Source organism: Triticum dicoccoides, chromosome 1A (genome assembly GCF_002162155.2).
Source record: "Triticum dicoccoides isolate Atlit2015 ecotype Zavitan chromosome 1A, WEW_v2.0, whole genome shotgun sequence".
Lineage (NCBI taxonomy): Eukaryota > Viridiplantae > Streptophyta > Magnoliopsida > Poales > Poaceae > Triticum > Triticum dicoccoides.
In genome coordinates, this window is record NC_041380.1 from 551,329,331 (window position 1) to 551,339,015 (window position 9,685).

The 9,685-nt window shown below is 47.5% G+C and overlaps 1 pseudogene; it reads right to left on the minus strand.

Annotated features, from left to right (window-relative positions):
* The window catches only part of LOC119288397, a 5,265-nt pseudogene extending 3,762 nt beyond the window's left edge, over positions 1-1,503 (minus strand).
* Positions 1,504-9,685: the final 8,182 nt, after the last annotated feature.

A 9,685-nucleotide genomic window follows, 5' to 3' on the forward strand; every position in this document is an offset into this window, starting at 1 on the left:
GTTGGTGAGGTTCTGGACGCCGATGCGTGCGATTGCTCAGGGGACTAACTACATTGCCTACTTTGTGGTCCTAGCGAAATCACTCAAGAAGGAACCATAGCAAAGCAACATGACCAGCATGCATGCATATGAAAGGTAGCGGTGTCTATATCAAGATGTAATCAAAGCTGAACCCAAAGGAGATGATTCTGGCTATCAATCGATCCCCTTTACAGTTAAGTGGGATATAGAAACAAACCACAAGGCTACATACATCCGGCCTTTGTTCTCCAGTAACTAACAGGGGTCTAGTTTCCTTCAGGTTGTTGATCAGTCTCTGGGCAGTCTGAGTTGGTGGGTTGTGCACTGGTCTGAACTTTGTATTTCCGTTATGTTGAGTAATGGAAAGGGGTTGCGCCCGGTTCAAAAAAAAAACAGGGGTTTACTCTTTATTGCAAAACTATCTACTAGTATAGTAGTATAACACTATATATGTACTAGTGAGTGAGTAAGCAAACCATCTCAATCTGCGGCATTGACAGAAAGTGCAAGTGATCTGGAATTTGCCCAAAAGAAATAATAGTGATCTGAAGCACACCTACCAGGTGCTTTGGTAACTAGGTGCTGATGGTTAATTGCTTAGTATCAAAGGTAAACTGCCTGCAATATGTAAGCTTACTTCCATGTCCTGTTCCTGACTAATATTTGGATCTACTGGATGATTTCCTTGACATACGGTAGTTCCAGGCAATCATTTTCCAAGTATTATTTGAGACTTTTGCTAACTTTTGAAGGACAACATACTATTTTGTGTGTGATCCAGTGAGTTAATATCATGGGCAATGACATATTAGTGTCAATGACTGAAATTCAAGAGCTCCTTTTCTGTATTCAAACCACGAAATCATTCAAACCGCGAAACTGTGTCTGAAACATTACTTGCAGCACCATGGATTAATAAAGTACTCCCTCCGTCTCAAAATAAGCATCTCAAGCTTAATACAACTTTGTACTAAAGTTAGTATAAAGTTGAGACACTTATTTTGGGACGGAGGGAGTAGTAGCTAGCTAGCTACTATCCATGAATCCATGCCACATGCCCTTCCTGGCACTTCTACTCCTAGTACTACAGATGTCGACCTACCTCTCGACCTGAAGGATCACAAAAGGACCTACCTCACGAACGATCCATGGATGTCTTGCGAAAAGCTAATAGTCTAACACAAGCAAAAAGCTACTGTTCTAGACGAATCCAGAGGGGGATGGTGGGGGATCTTTACCTGGGGGGAGAAGAGTAGGAGGAGGAGCTGAAGAGAGCATCGGCCGGATTGGGGAGATAGTAGAGGAGGAGCCCCCGCAAGGCTCGGCTCGGTCCCCGGCGCTTCCCGACGGCGATGCCATGGAAACGAGGGAGGATTGGAAGGGGGAGGCGGTGTCGGTGGAGATTGCGGCGCCGGCGGCGAACGCGCTGCGGGTGGAGGGAGGTCACCCAGAGAGGAGGGAGGACGAGAACGCGTTGAGGTTCGGGAATTGTTCTGGTCGGCCGCTGGCGTTCATGGGCTTTTTCTTGGCCGTCTGCTTGGACCGGCCGGTTTCCAGTGGAGTTTCTCAAAAACAAAACAGCGCCATTGGTCCTTTTTTTTTATGGATTCCATACGTGGACTAGTGGGATGGAATGAATTGATCAAAACCATTATATTTATAGTTAGGATAACAGGTTGCCACCGTTGTTGTCAAAAAACACAAATAACCACAAATGTGACAAGTGAATAACAAATCACACTAATCTGAAGTTGAGTCACGACTAAAATCAAAACTTACATGGTTGGCCTACTTATGGGGTCCACTTGTCAACTTTGACCGTCAGGTTGGCTGTTATGACAGGTGAAGCCCACATGTCGGTCCCTTAAAAAAATTAAAAAGCAATCGGTCCCTGTAACTTTTTTAGAAAAGCACTCAGGTCATGTAACTTAAAAAACAGTCAAGTCCTTGTTTGTTTTAAAAAAACAATTGAGTCCCTGATAGTTTTTTAAAAAGAAATCAGTTCCTATTAGTTTAAAGAAAAACAATCACACCCTTGTGCGCCGGCCGTGGCTGCTGCGGCCTTGCATGCGTCGGCCGTGGAAGTGGCTGATCGTGGTTGCGCGTGGGGTGTGGTGTTGCCCACTGCTGATGTTGTTGCGTGCGCTATTGCCAATGCTTGTCGCCTACCGCCGCCCGCTGCTACTGTTTGCCGCTACTGCAACTGCTTGTTGTTGCCCACTTGAAAGTGCTAATGGCATTTAAGCTATATTTTGGTGTGATGACAATATGGTTAGTTGAACTAATATCGGTTGCTAAAATTTATTTCAGGTTATTGGTTCTAAGTACCCGCGATGGAGATGTGCGATCCCCCATTTTAAAAAGGACAAAGGCATATGGTCTTTCGACGCTTCAAAGGTTTAGTTTTGGTTTGCTTCGAGTCATAGAAAAGACCGCACTATTAAGAGGGGTCTGTGTGGATAAATGTCGTGTGGGAATGCCTTTGCCGAGCCTTACTTTCTTACCCTTCCCACTCCGACCACCTCAAATGAACCTAGTGTGTGTATTGTGGTACTCAGAAAGTTGCAACAGTAAGTTACTGGGTACCCCGTGCGCACTGGGTCTTTTGACCCCCGTGCGCACGGGGTACTGGGTAACTCTCTGGGTACCCCGTGCGCACGGGGTCTTTTGACCCCCGTGCGCACGGGGTACTGCGTAACTCTCTGGATACCCCGTGGGTACGGGGTCTTTGACCCCCGTGCGCACGGGGTGGTGCGATTGTCTCTGGATACCCCATGCGCACGGGGCTGACTTAGCCCGTGCGCACGGGGTCCAACGGGAAGAAATCCCCACCAGCCCATGAACACTATAAAAAGGCCCTTCTTCCACCTCCAACCCTTAGCCCTAATGTCTTGTTGAGCTCCACCATTGGTACATCCCATTTTGCTCAATACTCTCAATCCCTCCACCCAAACTTGTTGAAACTTTGGGGATTGGGAGAGCAAGACCCGATCTACAACTTGACCAAACCAAATCGCGTTTCCCGCAACATTTCTTCCCATTGACTTGTTACTCTTGGAGCTTGGGCTCCTAGGCGGTTAGAGGTTCCTCCGGAAGCTTCCTTGCTTGTGGTGTGCTCCGCAGAAGTTTGTAAAGGTGTGGTGGTCGCCTTCAAGACTGAAAGTGCATTATATCGACTAGAGGGGGGTGAATAGGCGATTTTTATGAAAGTCTTCAAAACGTGGAAGTATCGAAGACAGACGATAGAAATAAACCTATTACCATGCAGCGGAAGGTAGACTACACTAGTCAAACCATAGTCAAGTATTCAATGAAGTGAAAGCACAATGACTAATAGCAGCTAGGTAGTAAGGATCAGGTAGGAAGATATTATGAAGCTGATCAGAACAAGCAGTCACTCAGTGAAGACAGAAGATAGTGCAATCATACAATGACTTCACAAAGACCAACAGTAAGTAAAGGGAAGGGAAGGATGAAACCAATGACTCGTTGAAGACAATGATTTGTTGGACCAGTTCCAGTTGTTGTGACAACTGTACGTCTGGTTAGGGCGGCTAGGTATTTAAACCTGAGGACACACAGTCCCGGACACCCAGTCCTGAACACGCAGCTCAGGACACCCAGTCCTCACCGTATTCCCCTTGAGCTAAGGTCACACAAACCTCGCCCAATCACTCTGGTAAGTCTTCAAGGTAGACTCCCAAACCTTCACAGACTTCGTTCACCAGCGATCCACAATGTCTCTTGGATGCTCAGAACGCGACGCCTAACCGGCTGGAGGATTCACAGTCCTCAAGTGTAATAAGTCTTCAGATCACACAGACAAGAAGACTTAAGTGATGCCTAACACTCTTTGGCTCTGGGTGGTTAGGGCTTTATCCTCGCAAGGAATTCTCTCTCAAAGGCTTCGAGGTGGGTCGCTCTCAAACGACAAAAGCCGTACTCTAACTCTGAGCAGCCAACCATTTATGGTTGTAGGGGGTGGGCTATTTATAGCCACTAGGCAACCCGACCTGATTTGTCCGAAATGACCCTGGGTCACCAAGGAACTGACACGTGTTCCAACAGTCAGATTTCAAACACACACGACAACTTTACTTGGGCTACAAGCAAAGCTGACTTGTCCGACTCTGGACAAGATTCGCTCTCATAGTCTTCACTCGAAGACATAGGTTTTGGTTAAGCATCACTTCAGTCATTCTGACTGGTTCTCTTGGACCCCACTTAACAGTATGGTGGTTCCTATGACTCAACAAAAGAAGAAAAAGAACTACGAAAGATCTAAGTCTTCGAACTCCATAGGCTTCATGCGATGTCTTCTCTTGTCATAGTCTTCAATGAGAATATCTTTATATACCACCTTTGACATCAATGTCTTCATACATTTTTAGGGGTCATCTCTGGTAGGAAAACCGAATCAATGAGGGACTTCTACATGTGTTATCTTGCAATTCTCACAAACACATTAGTCCCTCAACTAGGTTTGTCGTCAATACTCCAAAACCAACTAGGGGTGGCACTAGATGCACTTACAATCTCCCCCTTTTTGGTGATTGATGACAAACTAGTTGAAGTTTTCAACGGGGAATATAATATGTGAAATTGTAAAGGATAAGGAATTATCTTCATTAGTTGCAAGGGCTCCCCCTGAAGATGTGCATATAAGTAATTTGCTTTCGGAATGCAAATGCACATGGAAGGTTGTACTCGTGGAGATCCTCTTCAACTTATGATGACAATTCATTATGCATGAGAAGGTATGTGAAGATAATGACATGCATAATGGAAAATGGACGTCTGCAAAATGATCTAAGTGCGGAATTTATCGTCGCACATGCGGAATTTATCGTCGCATCACAAAGTAGCAAATAAGTAGCAGACGGCCATCGAATTTAGGTGTTACAACTCAAAGAACCAAATGTATCAAAACGAGAGTTGTAAACACAATGCAAAATATAAAGCAACCGCCCATATGGACCCGCTTGAAGACTATCAAACTCATATGCTTCTCCCCCTTTTGTCAGTAAGGACCAAAAAGGTTTGAAGACATAGAGCATCTACTCATTCCCATGAAGAGTAAGGGAAGCAGCAGGGTCGTCGGTGGTGTTCGGCGGTGCAGAAGAACTTGGAGCAGTGTCGAAGCGTGCTGAAGGAGGTGGCGGTGAAGTAGCATCGTCTTCATCCTCGATCACTCTGGCATTCACAGTTGTAGCAGAGGAAGAGAACTCAGAGTCTTCAAGAGATGGAGTTCGTCGCAGCACTGCCCTTCGAGGAGGTGTGGAGTCAAACTTGAAGCGTTCAGAGAAGCCATCCTCTTGAAGATCATCTTCAGAGCACATAAGCGTCAGCCCTTTCCATGTGCGTCGAGAGGTTTCATGGGCAACAAAGGCATTCTTGATGGTAAGATTGCGAATGCGGTTGACATCCACCAAGAGGCTTTGCATTTGGCGCTTCAGCCAGTCATGATGCCTATCATGTTTCTGATGAAGAGCCACCAGAAGCTCTCGGTCATTGAGAACACGAGTGCGCTTCTTGGGTCATTGGGCAATTGTCCTATCGGTGGCTTCAGTAAGAGCAGGATGTGGTGCACGTGTAGTTCCAGCCAAAGGATAAACATGAGTGACTGCTTCAACTCCTTCAATGTTCTGAGAAAAACTTTGATGCTCCGCATTCTGAAGACTAAGAGGTTCCTTGGCAGGCTCGGGATAAATGGCTTCAACAGACATATCCACATCAGGCAGAAAGATCCGATGATTGCGAGCAGATGGCTGATATGAGATAGCGGAGTGGAGTTTAATCAGCCGCATTATCCATGGAGCGTAGAACTTCAAGCCAAAAAGATCAGAGCCTGATGCAGCAAGTTGGTGGATGAAGAAGTCCTGTGCATTGAAGCATTTGCCATGAAGAATATAGAAGACCAAAGTCTTCATTGCACCTTCCAGCTTGGCATGTGGAGAATGTCCTTTGATGGGCCAGAGAGTTCGCCTTATGATGTGATAAATAGTCCTTGGCAGATACTCAAGGTCTTCAACAAAGAACTCCTTGGAATATGCAGCATCTTGGGGCAATGGCTTCATCATACTGAGCATCTGACTCATGTTTGGTTCAGACTTCTGAAAGATGCTCTCCATAGCTTCACTATGAAGCTGACAGCCAGGTTCGTAGAGATCGCCAGGAGTGGGCAGACCAGTGATCTCAATGATATCAAAGGCTTTGGCTTCGTGATGAACATTTCCTGTCATCCACTCTAGGACCCAAGTCTTCGGATCTCTGTTGTACCCACGGATGTGAAGTGTGGCATAGAATTGGAGTAGCAACTCTTCATTCTAGTGCTCTTGGTCGGTGACAAACGGCAGCAATCCAACCTCTTTGAAGCAATCCAGAGCTTCTTCCAGACAGCGCAGACCAGCTATTGCTTCGATGTCAAGACGCTTATGTGGGAAGATGCAACCTTGATTGTACAGAATGCAGGAGTAATAGCTTCGCTGCGGATAGCTCCAGAACCGATCAGAAGATATTCTTTCCCTTGAGTAGGGGTTCTTGGAGCTATTGAAGAAAGTGTTGTCTGCTTTGAAGCCGTTGACATTGAAGGATCCAGGTGTTGATGCAGGACCTGGAAACTTGGGCAATCTTGGGATTGGCTTCTGTACCTGAGGCCTGTGCTCAACATGATAGTCAAATTGAGGACCAGCAGCAGGCGCAGGAACAGAAGCAGTAGCATCAGTGGCTTCGCTGACTTCTGGTGCTTGGGTTGGTGGAGGCTCCACATTGGCTTCAGTCATGACGGCGTCAGTGGCATCGGTGGCAGCCTCAAGATTCTCAACCTCCACTTGATGAGCTGGAGGGTCGGTCACAGTCACGTTCTCCTCAAGAACAGCTTCTTGGTGAGACGGGGGTGTAGCAACTCTTGGGGTTTCTTCTTCATCGGCTGATGCAACCGGAATGTCTTCAGCAGCTTTAGCTTCAGACTCGGAGACTGGAGGCCTTGGTCCTTTGCGAAGCCTGCGTAACGCTGGCGACGCCTGTGGAGTTGGAGTTGGCTGGGCCTCAAAGTCATCTTCCTCTTGTGCTTGTGGGTGATCAGCCCATGATGCATCCTGGGCAATTGGCGTCAGAGGACGACCAATGCTAATGAGTTCGCTGTGCGTTAGCACAGGCGATGATACCTGTTGGTGCTCGATCTGAGGAAGAACTGCATCATCTTCAACATGGTCATGGTGACCAATGTCTTTAGCAGCGGTGGGATCAGCTGCTGGAAAGTCTTCAGCTTCATGAGCCTCTGTGAAAGCAGGCTCATGGATAGTCAGTTGGTGCTCGTGATGTTCGGTGGCTGGGCGAACCATGGAGATGGGTTCAACAATTAAGGGCTCTGTGGGAGCAGCCCGTTCCTTCTTGGTCTTCCGCTTCTTCTTGGAGGGGGCAGTAGCAGAGGCTTCAGGATGTTTCCTCTTTCTGGCTTCAGCCTCAGCAGTCCTCGTCTTCTTCAGCTCTGAAGCGGTTGACCGGGCCTTTGACTTCGAGCCAGTCATGCTAGTTGGGAAGACAATGGGATCTGCTTCCTGCCTTGGTGCGTCGGGTTCGGCCATAGCGGGCTTCTTCTTCTTCTTTGCAGCCATCCTGGGGTCGATTCCAGGACGCCCAAGGGCCTTGCGCTTCTTAGCCTCATTGTAGGCTTGCACACACTTGTCAGCCAGGCTCTTCATGCGCTCACGAGAACCTTGAGCTTCTTCACGCTTCTTGAGAAAGGCTTCTTTAAGCTCGTGCAGCATGAGCTTGAAGTTCTTGACCTCTTGCACGCTGAGCTTGGCCATATACTTCTTGAACTGAGCTTTCTCAAAGTCAATCTTCTGCTTCAGTTCGACGATGCGCTGAGCTAGAGCTAGCTCTGAAGCAATGGCGGCATGGAAGGCGACACTGAGACCAATGGGAAGTTGCAGGTCTTCAAAGCTGAGGTTGGGTGTTTCAAACCACTCATCGATGAAGTCGTGGATGATTGCCACCTCAAAGAGAGGCAAATTGTTGAAGATTTCTACTTCTTCTTTGCTCTTGATCAGTTGCTCAAGAGCGTCATCTGCAAGATCTTCATCACTGGACAGATCAATGGCATCGTTGCGCAGAATGGCAGCAACCGTCAGTTCTTGGCCGGTGTGTGGCAGAGGCATCTTGACTTTCTGGGGCTTGGAGATGCGTGACAAATCTTCAGACTGCACACTGTCTTCAGGAGGTGCAGTAGCCAGTGGCTTCGCCCGTGAGATTTTTGGTGGAGCAGCTGATCTTGAAGCCTTAGCCTTCTTTGGCTTCTGCGGATTTGGAGTAGGAGCCGGGGCTTCATCAGTGTCAGCATCATCATCAGAATGATCCACTTTTGCACCTTGAACTGAGATGTGAGTGATGAGGCCATCAAGGTTGTAGAAAAGACCGATGACATTGGGTTCTGCATCGCGTGTGCCGTCAGCCCGGGGAGTAGAAGGACCAGGGTTGAAGTCTAGTCCCAATGACTTCTTGTTTTCCTTGGCCGATGCCTTTGCGTGCTGGAAGTTGCGCTTGAAGAGATTATCGTCACGACACCATAGCAATGATGATGGGTCGACATCTTCAGGCTGAGGTCCACGGACCATACACGGATAGAAACCCTGAGCAATAGCTTCAGCTATGTTCTTGGGTGGAAGGCCTCGGAAGAGAATACCACCCCAAGGACTTTTGATAGCACTCTTCTCAGCATATTCCTTGGTCACGAATCTGTATTTGTACCACTGTTCTGCCCAATATCTTCGAATCCACTGGATTCGGATCTTGCGCTGATTATAATCCTCTTCAGGATCTGTCTTGTAAAGCTCTGAGAGGTCATCAGGCAAATCTCTTGATGTTCCCCCACGACGTTGTCTGCCTCCCTTCCTTGCAGATTTCTCTGTAGCCATGAACTTTAACCTGAATGGCTTCAACACGTTCAAAGGCTTCAGAGGCTTTCGCTTGCTGGACAAACAGGAACTGGCTTCGGGAGAATTTATATAATGCTATAAGAATTCTGCAAATAAATGCAGACTATGAGAACCAAGGGATTCTCCCACGGACATGTACCTGTGACAGCATTGAGGTGCGCGGGAAGGGGAAGAGGTCATATGCATTCTCAGAAGATTTTGAAGATAAATCAGTTTAGAAGACATTGACCTCATTGTGCGAAGACATTCACTCATAGATAAGGAGTTGGTTCCAGATTTGTACGAATCCAGAGATCAGTACAAGTGAGGAATCTAACTGCTTTGTGAAGCATAAGTGAACATACTAGGCATAATATGAGATGCACTATGAAGTGGATCCAACATGTGTGAACAGAAACTACTTGTGGTAGAAAGTGACGAATCTGTAGGATCAAAGGGGCCATAAAAAGGAAGTTTTATTTACCACACAAGGAACTGCTAGACGGAGTGGAAGAGGAGGCCAAGCAGTTCAATCGTCCGTGCCCTAACTTGGCGACGGAGGACATCTACGGCGACGGCGGAGAAGACGATGACCGCGGTCGGCGTGAAGACGGTGTCGGAGAGGTTGCGGCAGCGAAGCGCTTCGTCGCCGACGTCGTTGAGGGCTAGCGGTGGCGCTAGGGTTCGTGCGAGAGTGGAAGAAGAGATAATGACTGTGGTGAGGCGTGTATTTATAGGGTCAGGGG